Genomic DNA, 13,548 nt, shown 5'->3' on the forward strand with positions numbered 1-13,548 from the left:
GTGTGTGTATGTGTGTGTGTCTGTGCGCACCCCACCCAAAAAAAAATGTCACTCATTTTTCAGGTACTTATCCTTAACCGATTTACTCGCAACAAAATGCATTCGACGCAGGATACTCTACCATTGTTTCCTATTGAAAATTGGTCAGATCGGACTATGGGCTCGGAAGTTATGGCCAAAATACCACTTTTTTATGAAAAAAAAGAAGTAAAAAAATGTCACTCATTTTTCAGGCACTTATCCTTAACCGATTTACTCGCAACATTTTGCACTCGACGCAGGATACTCTACCATTGTTTCCTATTGAAAATTGGTCAGATCGGACTATGGGATCGGAAGTTATGGCCAAAATACCACTTTTTTATAGAAAAAATAAGTAAAAAAATGTCACTCATTTTTCAGGTACTTATTCTTAACCGATTTACTCGCAACAAGTTGCATTCGACGCAGGATAGTCTACCATTGTTTCCTATTGAAAATTGGTCTGATCGGACTATGGGCTCGGATATTATGGCCAAAATACCACTTTTTTTTATTAAAAATGAGTAAAAAATGTCACTCATTTTTCAGGCACTTATCTTTAACCGATTTACTCGCAACATGTTTCACTCGACGCAGAATACTCTCCCATCGTTTCCTATTGAAAATTGGTCTGATCGGACTATGGGCTCGGAAGTTATGGCCAAAATACCACTTTTTTTTTATTAAAAAAATGAGTAAAAAAATGTCACTCATTTTTCAGGCACTTCCCGGGCAGAAGCCATGAACAGAATAACAAAACATGATATGGACTTGATTGATATAAGAGATAAAAGAACAGGCAACAATATCAAAAATTTGCACCGAAATATCATTTAAATATCAATATATGCTATGAATAAGAACAAACTAATGACACATGATATTGATCACTTATTACAAATAGCATAACTTGCTCTTCCCATGATATTTCAGTGCAAAATTTTGATATTATCGTCTGATCTTTTATCTCTTATATCAATCATGTCCATATCACATTTTGCTATCTTATCAACATTTGATATCAATGAGCTATTTTCGTCTACTCGGGTTATCCTTAACCGATTTACTCGCAACATGTTTCACTCGACGCAGAATACTCTCCCATCGTTTCCTATTGAAAATTGGCCAGATCAGACTATGGGCTCAAAAGTAATGGCCAAAATACTATTTTTATAATGCACGAGAAAGGCATCATCACCGCTAGGTGGATTAATCAGGGTTTTCTGTATATGTATTAACATCTATGTTTGTTATCTATCATCTGAATTTTCTCAATGAATTATTAGCAATGACTGTAATGTATATGTGCAAACAGCCAGCATGAGTTAACCGCCGGAAATTTGTATAGCGAAAAACATCTAACGCGGGTTTTCTCGAAGTTACGAATTTTCAAGAAAAACTATTTGGTACTATTTCTGTACACGCCCGTTTCAAATTACTCAAAGACTAAGTGAAATTGACGTCTCTTTTTTCTGATGGAAATCTTTCTCATTTTTTCGTAAAAAGTGGAACTAATCAAAATTTGAGCAGTTCCACTTTTTACGAAAAATTAGTAAGATTTTCGTGAGATAAAAAGATACGGCAATACAATTTCACTCAGTCTCTGAGTGAAGAGTTCTCGCTTAACTTTTCAAAAGGACCTTAGTAACATTTTTTCATGAATTAATTTGAGTACTGCAATCAAAAGCTTTCATGTTGTTCTGTTGATTGCGCTATTCAAATTAATTCATGAAAAAAATGTTACTTAGGTCCTTTTGAAAAGTTAGGCGAGAGTTCATTTTCACTATGTCTAGGATAGCACAACCTTTTCGAACTTTTGGGTTTTTAGACAAGGTAATGATAAAAAATAAGAAAAATCTAGAGTAAATTGTTTCAAATCAAATCATGAAAACAGTTTTCAGTCGAAATGTGAAGGTAATTAACAGGTCCGTACGGAAATTGATATAGAGTGCGGCACTTTAATCGTCAGCTCAAGACAAAATTCCGAATATTATTCGGCTTAAAGCGCTTAAAGTTATGCTGATCTCATTAAATTGAAATACGTTTAATCTCAGTGTACTTCTCGAGAGTTTTTTTTAGCATAATTTAAATGTGGATTTAATGTATTTTGATTGATCGTGTAACTGAGGTCGCAGTGTCAATTCACTCACACAAACATACATAGTACCACCTCGGCTCACCGACAGCGCTGCTAACAGTGTCGCCCGATTTCAGGCTGTGTTGCCAGTCTTCTTGATGATGTGGTCTTCGGTTGGAGCTAGCTATGAGTGAAAACGGCTCTTCTAAGAATGGATCAATGAGCAGAACGCAGAACTGGATCGCATCTACGAACGCGGTCCGCGGTGTGCCTATCGCCTCTAATATTGAGATCGAGGTCGAACCGACCGTGCACGCTGGTGAAATGCAACTATGGAACCCAGCAGTTGCACGGATTTGTAGTACTCGCTCATCGCTACCAGAGCCCAACCCCCCTGATCCATTCCCAGCACCGGAGTCCATGCCGAACTACGACGTAGATCCACCGGCATTGAGCGCCGGAATGCAACAATTGGCTCTCGGCACAACAAGTCAAGCTCCATTACTGGAACAGTATCAACCGATCCCAAGGGTTGAACCTTCGCGACGGGTTTCCATGGCACAGTTGCCTTATTCAGGAAGAGTGGCTACACCTACCATCGTCCACAGCTCGGAAGTAGATCCGTTGCATCGGTTCTCACGTAACCCACCGGATCCAGAGTATCAACGAATTGTCCCAGTCTCGAACCGGCATTCGGTTCATCAGCAAAATCATCCTCATTCATCTACGTTACGACGCCACCAATTCTACAACCAAGATCAAGAGGAAGTAGCTGAACCGTATTCGATCCCTCGCCAGCAGTTGGCCGCCCGACAAGCTATTTCAAAGGATGTTCCAACCTTTTCTGGAAATCCAGAAGAGTGGTCTCTGTTCCTATCTACCTTCAACAGCACCACCGCTCTGTGTGGATTCACCAAAAAGGAAAATATAGTCCGCTTGCAGCGAAGCTTGAAGGGTCGAGCGCATGACCCGCAACCGCAACCGTCGACGCATGTGGATTGGAAGAATACTTCTACAATATGACCTTCCTGCACCAAGTCGTCAACAAGCTTCCACCATCGATCAAGTTTAATTGGGCGCAGCACCGATTATCGCTGCCTACGGTCAATTAACCGTCTTTCAGCAGCTGGCTCTACTCTCTAGCAGAAGCTGCTAGCGCTGTTACCATTCCGAACACCACACTCGAATCCAAAACTCTGCGTAACGACTCACGCACAGCCAGGAAGAGCAACTCCTTCGTCAATGCTCACACCGAGGAAGTATCGAAAGGTCATCGCTTCGTAGCGCTATCCAACGCGAAAACTGCAGCCGATAGCTGCCTAGTTTGCAAAGGAAGCTGCAAATCGATCACCAAATGCAAACGTTTCCTGAAGTTTTCTCGTGATTCTCGCTGGGCGACGGTTCGAGATCTAGGTCTCTGTAGCCGGTGTCTACGCCAACATAAGGGTGGATGCCAAGCCAAGTTGTGGGGGAGAATGGCTGCGAGTTGAAGCATCACGAATTTCTGCACAACGAGCAGAAGAACACATCATCGCCGTTGAATACTTCTTCGACTGACACAAGCAAATTATCGCCGAACCAGCGTCAAGAACCCATATCAGCACCAAACTCTGGCGAGCACGGATGCCATGCTCATCGGATCACCACTAGTCAGGTGTTGTTCCGCTACCTACCCGTAGTGCTGCGCGGGAAGCGCCGATCAATCGAAACATTCACCTTCCTGGATGACGGGGCCGAGCTTACCTTGCTCGACAAGGAACTTGCGGATGAGCTGCAGCTTGAGGGAGATGCGGCCTCGCTATGCTTGCTTTGGACTGGAGGGGCGAAACGTCGAGAGGATAACTCAAAGTGTGTCAAGCTTGAGATAGGGTCAAAACTCGACTCCACGATGTACACCATGCAAGGAGTGCGCACAGTTGCTGAATTACTTCTTCCGACTCAGTCTCTCAATGTCGAAGAGTTGTCTGAGCTATATGAACATCTCAAAGGTCTTCCGATCCCCTTCTACCAAGATGTCCGGCCTAGAATTCTCATCGGAAGTTAAAACCCGGCTAGGCTGGACAATTTGTGGTGGAGGGAATCACAACAACGCCACCAATTTAGTACACTCTGTGTTTCACATCTGCGCCTGCGGCCCGTTTTCGGACGAGGATCTACATAAAATGATGAAGGAATACTTCGCAGTAGACAGAAGAAGAGCGAGCGCAAATTCTGCTCGAAGGTCGCACAGTGCTGAAGGGAAATCGCTACGAAACTGGTTTGTTGTGGCGCTACGACAATGTTCCGCTGCCGGACAGTTTTCCGATGGCCCTCCGGCGACTGCAGTGCCTCAAGAAGAGAATGGATAAAGACTTCCAACTAGCAGACGCCCTTAACAAGAAGATCATCGACTTCGTCGAAAAGGGCTATGCGAGGAAGCTCACCGTTGAAGAACGTTTCCAAAACTTACCCCGGACGTGGTATCTACCTATATTTCCGGTAACGAACGCCAATAAGCCAGGCAAGATCCGAATGGTGTGGGATGCCGTTGCAATAGCCCACGGAATATCCCTTAACTCCGCACTACTCAAAGGACCGGATCAACTCAGCAAGCTGTTTACCATACTGGTACAATTCCGTGAAGGCCGGGTCTTTCTAACTGGAGATGTGCGCGAAATGTTCCTGCAAGTACTCATGCGTCCGGAAGACCAGCAGTGCCAGAGGTTCCTCTGCTATGATGAAGATGGGACTCTCTCCATATACGTTCTCCAAGTGATAACATTCGGGGCCTGCTGCTCCCCTAGCAGCGCCTAGTTCGTGAAAAACCTAAACGCCGAACGCTTCAAGGGGGATTATCCAGCGGCGGATGAAGTGATCCAGAAACGGCACTACGTTGACGGCATGCTGGTGAGTGTGGCAACAGAGAAAGAAGCTGTTGAACTCGCATTACAAGTGAAGGAGGTACACGCAGCTGGCGGCTTCGAAATTCGTAATTGGATCAGCAACTCCAAACGCGTCGCTGAGGCCTTAGAGGAGAACAACACTGAAGAAAAGAACCTCGATCTTTCACCGGAATTAGCCGCGCAAAAGGTGCTTGGTATGTGGTGGTGCACCGACGTAGACACCTTTACCTACAAGGTTGGGTGGGACCGGTACGGCCGAGTGCTACTGGAGGGCTAATACCGGCCAACAAAACGACAAATGCTGCGTGTACTTATGTCTGTGTTCGATCCGCTGGGGCTAATTGCCCAATTTCTAATGTATTTGAAAATACTGCTTCAGGAAGAGAAAGCTCCCGGCTGAACTTCTCAAACATGGCAGTGAGCAGCTTTATGAAGTTCTGCACCATATTATGTCGAAAATATGGGAAGACGAGGAAATGCCTGCTAGCTGGTTGGACGGCCTCATTTGCCCTCTCTTTAAGAAAGGGCACAGACTGGAGTACGCCAATTACCGAGGAATAATCCTCCTTAATTCGGAGTACAAAATTATGTCCCGTATTCTGCTCAACAGATTGAGACCGCTTGAAGAGTCCTTCGTCGGCGAATACCAAGCAGGTTTTCGTGAGGGCCGATCAACGACGGATCAAATGTTTACCCTGAGACAAATCCTTGATAAATTCCGGGAGTACAACTTGCAGACACATCATCTGTTTATTGATTTCAAGGCGGCGTACGATTCAGTGAAACGGAATGAATTATGGCAAATTATGCTTGAACATGGTTTCCGGCGAAACTGATACGGCTGATTCGTATAACGTTGGACGGATCGAAATCAAGTGTAAGGGTGGCGACGTCATTTGTTACCTTAGATGGATTAAAGCAGGGTGATGTACTCTCGAACCTACTGTTCAATATAGCGCTCGAGGGAGCGATTAGGAGAGCTGGTGTGCAAAGAAGCGGTACCATGATCACAAAATCGCATATGCTCCTGGGATTTGCGGACGATATCGATATTATCGGAATTGATCGCCGTGCCGTGGAAGAGGCTTTTGCGCCTTTTAAGAGATGATGTGGTCTTCGGTTTTATGGAACATTCAGATGTTTTTTATGGATCGTTTTTCATTTTTTTATGGATTGTTTTTGCACATTGAATGGTGCAAAGTAAGGGCTGCCGTTTTTAGCTCTCAGTCTTTAGCTCATCACTCCACTACTCCACTTTTAATTACTTTAGTCACTTAACAAGAATCATCGTCTAAACATTGGTAATTTGAAATTCGGCTCACAAACTATTTTCTTCATAGTCACCAAAAAATTCGTTACACCAAAAATTAATTGCTGCCATCTCGTGCACTGCCTCCTTAGACTCTCCCCCAGATTTGATTTGTGGTATGTAAATAAAACTGCACAAAATTTGTTGTTGTATTTTAATGTTGTATAGGGCACTGCACGGAAACATCTCTTTCTCTTTCGTTCCTCATTACGTTCCATCATTCACGTAACTTTTACCTGATTTTTTGATAGAATTCTCATTCTACGTGAAAATCAGGTAAGTTCTACCTGAGTTTTGGATAGAATTCACCGGGCACGTAAGTTTCACCTGAATTTTCTGAAGCATTTGCAGCTACGTGTTCACGTAAAATGTACCTGAAAATTCAGGTGGAAACAACGTTTAGATTATTTGGAGTGTAGGACAAGTCGCCAGTGTTGTCGGCGTAGCACCAAGTTAGAATTCGGAAGTCGGGACTTCCGAACCGAACTTTCTTCCGAAATTTTATTTGTCAAACTAATTGATGCGTTGTTGAGCGCATCTTTAGGCGAATCCAGCGCACTACTTCCGAAGTTGGAAAAGTTACCTGTATCTGGAGAAAAGTCCTACTTCGGTATAAAAAGCGGTATAAATTTATTCCGGATACACAATATGCAGAAGATAATTGCAGATCTATCAGCGGAAGTTAAGGGATCTAGACAACTAGGTAATAACGTACACAGTAAAATATTATGAAAATTAGCCACGACGGAATTCATAATTGAATGTAAAGTTCGGAAACAGAATGTGTGCCAGATCATAATTTTAAGTTTCTGTGATGTAAATGATAAAACCATTGAAATTTCAATTGAATATATCTTAATTTTACATAACTCTACCAGAAACCTTGGTGAGCGAGCACGTGGCTGTCGAAACAAATCAAAACAAACTTCACTGCATTTCATGCAAACCGCAGCTGGCATCTATTTTACTCATATAAGAATCAACCTAAACGGATATCTCTGCATATGAAAATAAAGCAGCCTTTATGACGCTGCATTTCATCGCTGCAACTCTTTGTTTTTTGCTTCTTCCGGCGAGAAATCTCTTATGCATTCAGCATACTGAGTCTCAAATGATTCCGTCTCGATGGAGTTTCCGTGTCATGTAAATTTAAGCTATCGTTTAGCCTAATGAAGAATTAACGAATCACCAAAACGTTTAACTTGTTACACCTCGATCAACTCGATATCAAGAAGCGGAAATATCCGAGACGATAGCAAGTTCGGCTCTCACTCTGCAGACCAATGTTCGATTCCCATGCTCTGCTCCTTTTTTTTGTTTTCAAATGAAAATAAGAACTGTAAAATTCCAGCACGCGTAAATTTAAAACAACCTATAACTTTCTGTTGTTTAAAGGCTCCCCAGACCTAAACGATTACACCGTCGCGAATCTGTCGTTGGGTCGCTGCAGGCAATGTTCTATTTACCCTTCCATACCAATGGCGACAGAATCGCTGTCGCCAAGCGATAGAATCGCGTCGCAACTGTCGCGTCGCGTGTGTTTGGGGGAACCTTAACACGGAGCAGATTTGTTACATCTACTTGAACGGAAATTTACAGGTTTTGTTCTTACTGTGTAGGTAGGTAACAACGATGCTGAGGAAAGCTGGAATTACTTTCGAAAAGCGACGTTGTCACAAGGTATTGGAAACATTTCTTTCATCCGGTGGGAACAAATAAAACCATTCATTCCCCAAGAACGTCGCCGCTAACATAATAATAAACAGTCAAAATATAGATTGTCAAAATTGAAGGGCTACCAACTATTAAAATCATATGTAAACAGATGCATGTATTGTTCACGATTGGTTAAATACACACCTAAAAATAATCGTGTAATTTTAGGTGCTGTGACACCGACATATACGAGCGTCATTTTTGACGTAAAATTAGGTGGTACTTTAATTTTACATCACAACTTTATTGACAAAAAAATTGATTGATCAGAACGAGAATCGAACATAAGTCCGTTGAGCGAGAGCCCGGTACGCTACCACTCAGCTATCTCCGTTTCTTGAAAGAGGGGTGATCGAAGTAAAACTGGTTCCACGATTTGCACTAAACAAGTATTTCACTGCATCAAGTCATTAACTGCTGGTGCGTTAGGTGCATTGCAGCGGGTGCTGTGTTTAGGTTCCGTGACATGTAATTTTAAATCATCTGACATTGAAAAATATACGATTCTGTTTATGTCATGTGGTTTTGTGTCATTTTATTGAAATACATCACCTGTAATATTCATAATTTTTTGGTGTGTAGGCCTGCCATAAAGTGTCGAGATCTCTCTCGGTTGTCGAAAGTGATCTGCTACATCTTATCTATTCAACAGAAGAAAACTAAACATTAAAATAACGAATCGCAGAATGTCAATCTTTGATTTATAGCAACCTGAATCCCTGAGTGATCGGTTTCAAAGTAGAGTGAACGTAAAGAATAAAAGCTGAATAGTCAAACATGGTGCGCATCTGTAGAGCATACTCAAAGGGTGCAGGTGTTTACTAGCACATGCTTGTGGTGTATAAATCGTATTCGCATTTGGATCTTATTAGATTGAATTCCAGGCTCAACTTATGTAGGAACGGAAACAAGATACCACGACAGAAGTATGCCAGATGCTCTTGGAAGCATTTGCCATAAGACACATGAAATACGCGCAGGATCTCTAAGTAAGTAAATTTATTTTATATTTACCTCTCGGCAGGGAATCAATATTCGAGCAACGCCTAACAATATACTCTTTGTCATCAACAACTGACAAACGCACCTAGCGACAAACCTTTATCAGAACCCGAACACAATATGACAAGAATCATTTGCCTTGCATGCTCTGATATTTCTGAAAATACGCTGCCAATTTAGTAATCATTGTTCGATTCTCGAATATTTCCATAAAAGCAGAAACTATGATATCATAAAACCGAAATTTTCACTAGAAATAATGCAAAATAACGGGATGAAAAGTTAGCTACAAGATTGTCTTCTTTTTTGTTGCTGACAAAAATTTTCGGATCTTTGTCATTATTATCTCCAACAAAAACAAAGCTTTGTCGTTGGTTCTCTTTTGTCGCTTGTTCGGCAGGCGCATTCCAAAATAATTGATTCTCTGCCTCTCGGTAATCTATTTTCATGTCGATTTATCATATGCCCTATTGCTATTCAACATCATATGTATGATTCGATCGCCAACTTCATAGATGCGATATGAACCAGCATTATGAGTAACAATCAATAGTCTAGGCCTTTGTCTATTATAAAGATCTTTCATGCGATGAAACTGAAGAAGGCAAGAAAAAAGGTGTCTAGCATAGTTGAATAGCTTCTGGAATCGACGACTGGCGGACGGATACCATTGCATTGTTGACGCAGTTGGTCGCGGCGACTTGGCTTTCAAATTTGCTCCGTGAAATTCGAAACAACCGCAACGTAAAAATGGAACCCCGTCGTCGCGGCACACCGTCACCATGTCAGCCAGGGGTTTCCATTTCCTGCGACCGCAGCCATCGAAAAATGAAAACACAATGTGTTGATAAATAACGTAAAATTAAGGCATAAATAAAGTCCAAGGTACGCGACCAAACCGCAAGCTCGGGTTATTTTGCTTCATTTCTAAGGCATTTCGGTTGGAGTAAAGTTGCAGCGAGGAAGGTCTGTTATCGTTTTCAGTTGCAAACGAGATGGAGTTCGGCACTAACCGCCGGGCCGCCTTCGGCGGGGCTTTAAATCTTCATGGATGATGGTTCAGAAATGCGCGGCCGTCATGGTGTAGTTCAGGATGTGGTCGTGATCTCCGACATGCGGAACGTTTATGGGCGAAAATTTGGAACATTACTCATGCCGCACCATAAGATTTGTAGCAGATTTTGTACAGCATAATTGAAATAGCATAAAATTGGATAGAAAACCATATCTCTTTGAGGGTAATAAACTTTGTTCATCTTTGATCTATCTTTTTTCGTCGCTTTCAGTCAGGATACTTTTCGTCCAACCGTGTATCTACAAATACGTTTTCTTTGAAGTCACATTCAATCTCTTCCACTTCGCATCGTCAAAGTTCTCGTTCGTAGTGATTCTCGGAGGAAATTTGATTACCGACCGGTAGCTTATTCATATCATCGCTGTCATCTTTGTTAACGATGTCGATTTCTCTACCCTTCTTATAGCTAAGAACCTTTCATTTTTGTTTCTAGTTTTTCTTCCATCCTGTATGTGGATGCTGCGTGCTTGTTATACGACTGAGTAGTACCTATTTAATTATTCGAAGATGTTACCTCAACTGGATTCCAAGGACCGAAATACGAATATCAACTTCTGAATAAAGTAAAAATAGCCTGAAAATAATGAAATGGAGAAAAATATTTACAGCAGAACATTGCTGAGTTTCCTTTGCGATCTTCTTTATTCGATCCAAGCTTTTCCTTGCAACATCAGTTGCACCACAAGTGAATTAATCAAAGTATTTTTTTCAGAAACGGTCGATTGTGTTACTGTTTAACCCCGATGTACATGCGAGAGATTGTTGTCAGTCGATAGCCATTCCACAATGGAAACCGGCGCGCAACCGAAAGTAATTCAATTTGGTTCCACTTTGTGCGACGCAGACAGAGCCACACAAACTCGATCGTGGTGGTCCCCCTCCTTGCTCACTATTCAGAACTGCTGGAATATCTTTAAATCCATTAAACGTGAAATGAACTGCTTTTTATTCGTTCGCCAGCTCTATTCAGGATCCGCTCCGCCCAGGTCCCGGTCCTGGTCGTGATGGTTAGATAAAGCCACGCGGATAGCTCACATTTCAGTTTGATATGGTGATTGTTTCGTTCACTATTCAGCGCTCGTTTTACGTTAGAATGGGTAAATCAGGAATGACCGGTCACTGACGAAGTTGTTTGTTGGGAAAAAGCGTATCAGTTTCAAACGAAGAATGGAAATGTAGCTTGAATTAATGTGAATTTAATTAGGTTTAACGAAATAGAACTGCTTTACATGTCAAACCCCAATGGTATGTTTGTTGATTTAAATTTTAAATCATGAATTCGGACCCCCAAGGGGAGTCAATTTTAGTCCGTCTGAATATTGCACCAATATGGAATATCTTGCTGGTAACGAAAGTAAAAAATGTTCATCCATCTTTTTCTATGGTGATGCTTGTGTTATGAAATTAAATTATACTTTTGAATTTTGTAGCTTCGGTCCCTAATGTTTTGAAAGAATGCAATAATCCGTATGAAAACAGTATTTGAACCATTATTTTAAATTCCGCAGTCAAATCTCTTTTCTGTACCATCATACCACACCAATGCCAGGGCAGTAAATTGAAACAGAAGGCGATTAAACGTACCGCGCTATTTGGCATACATTCCAGCACAAACACATGGCGATTATCAGCAGCATTCACAAATGGCCATTCTGTGTGTAAGGAGAATGTAGTCTAAACAGCACTGGATGGGCAGGATAGTCTTTCAGTAGCACTGTAACACAGATTTAATCAAATCCCTTCTTCGAATAATAAAAATTCCTACTTGCGCAGGGTTTGTATCTTAGTAACCCCCCTTAATAAATTACCAAATAAAACACACCGCGACATTAAACACTGATCACGCACTCTCGCCTCTTCCACGGTCCAGGTGAGAATGGACGAGTGGAGTTCTTGAAGCCTTAAGAATAAGTGAGGACCTATTGCTTCGTGACCGGACGACGATTCTCATCAATCAGAAATGTGAACCGATTGAAGCGCTATCTCTTTCGCGTTCCTTTTCGTTTGAATGACCTGTCTCGCTTAATTTTTTTTTGGACTTTCACGTTTAAGAAGAAAGCAACGCTCAGATTTGAGCTTTGACCCCTCGGGTTTTATAGGGGAGTGGGAATGGTTGCATGCGCTTTTGTAGGCGACTTGAATGCAAGCTATGCGGATTTGAAGTAGTGCATTTTATTGGAAATGGGGACACTAAATATATGGGGACATATAAATGACTATGGAATGCAAGTGAATTTATTTATAAATATAAAATAAATTAACATTGAAAACAAAAATAATAAATAGAACGGAAATATTCATATTGTTTATAAACAATACATATTATATGTACAATTAAATAAATCTAAAAATAATATTTACAAAATAGTGACCCCCCTTAATAAATTACCAAATAAAACACACCGCGACACTAAACAATTATCACGCACTCTCGCCTCTTCCACGGTCCAGGTCAGAATGGACGAGTAGAAGTTCTTGAAGCCCTCAGAATAAGTGAGGACTTATTGCTTCGTGACCGGAAGTACGTGAAATTACCGAAGTAATTGCACGACTTGATCAAACGACGATTCTCATCAACCACGAATGTGAACCATCTTTTATCGGTGCGCGCGCGTCTCAGTACCAGTTCGGGACCATCCACCGTCTGGGAATTTCCGTTGTGCAGCAATCCATCGTTTTGGGACCAATCGTCGCCGTAGTCTACGACAGAACTCCGCCATCGCCGCATTTGGCACTGGTTGCCGCAATACATCGCCTCCATCGACGGCCCGCCAGTAAAATTCTGCTTTTACCATCAGCATTCGTCCGCGCTGCTGGACAAAAGGTACCGTGGTAGAAAGCCAAAACAAATAACAATACGCATGCGTTAAACTCCACACACTAATCCCGAGCTCGAAAGATCGACGATGGTCGATAGTAGAAGTTGAACGTCGATAAAGCCAGAAATCCGCACACACACGGTAAAGGGAAAGCTAGAGAGGAAAAGAAGAGAAGAAGAACACGAAACATGAAATAAAAACCTAAGTTACATGAAAACTGAATAAAGACCAATATGTTTTTTGTTTGTGTTACTCTATGGCTGTAGTTTTGTAATGTTAGCGCTTTCCTGTAACAGTTTATTTGTCTTCGAGATTTCTCACGTTCGCGTCGTTCTACTGATTTAGTTGTTTTTGTTTTATTTTTGTACGCCATGGGATAGACTGCCTGTAAATCAGTCTCTCCCACTCACGTGTCTGAAGCAACTAGGAATTTTTGAATTGGGGAAGTCTTCCAATGATGATACGCGTGAGTGGTGTCTTTTGTGTACTGGTAGAACGACAGTTAGCTTTCCAACCATTTTTGTGGAAAGCTTAGGGCGTTTCTAATTTTGGAGAAATCTCGATTAGGCTTTTGTTTGAATTCCTGTTCGTCCCCTAAATCGCTATTTGGACTCTTATACATAAAACCCGCCCTGAGTTGGGTTTCT

General features: G+C 41.8%; 1 long non-coding RNA gene across 1 annotated transcript in view; it reads right to left on the reverse strand.

Moving 5' to 3' along the window:
- Nucleotides 1–12,650, reverse strand: part of LOC134212964 (uncharacterized) — a 142,009-nt gene extending 129,359 nt beyond the window's left edge. Inside the window, exon 1 of the long non-coding RNA XR_009979379.1 lies at nt 12,472–12,650. This is a non-coding gene — a long non-coding RNA (uncharacterized LOC134212964). The remainder of the gene's footprint in view (nt 1–12,471) is intronic.
- Nucleotides 12,651–13,548: the final 898 nt, after the last annotated feature.

This window comes from Armigeres subalbatus, chromosome 1 (assembly GCF_024139115.2).
Source record: "Armigeres subalbatus isolate Guangzhou_Male chromosome 1, GZ_Asu_2, whole genome shotgun sequence".
Lineage (NCBI taxonomy): Eukaryota > Metazoa > Arthropoda > Insecta > Diptera > Culicidae > Armigeres > Armigeres subalbatus.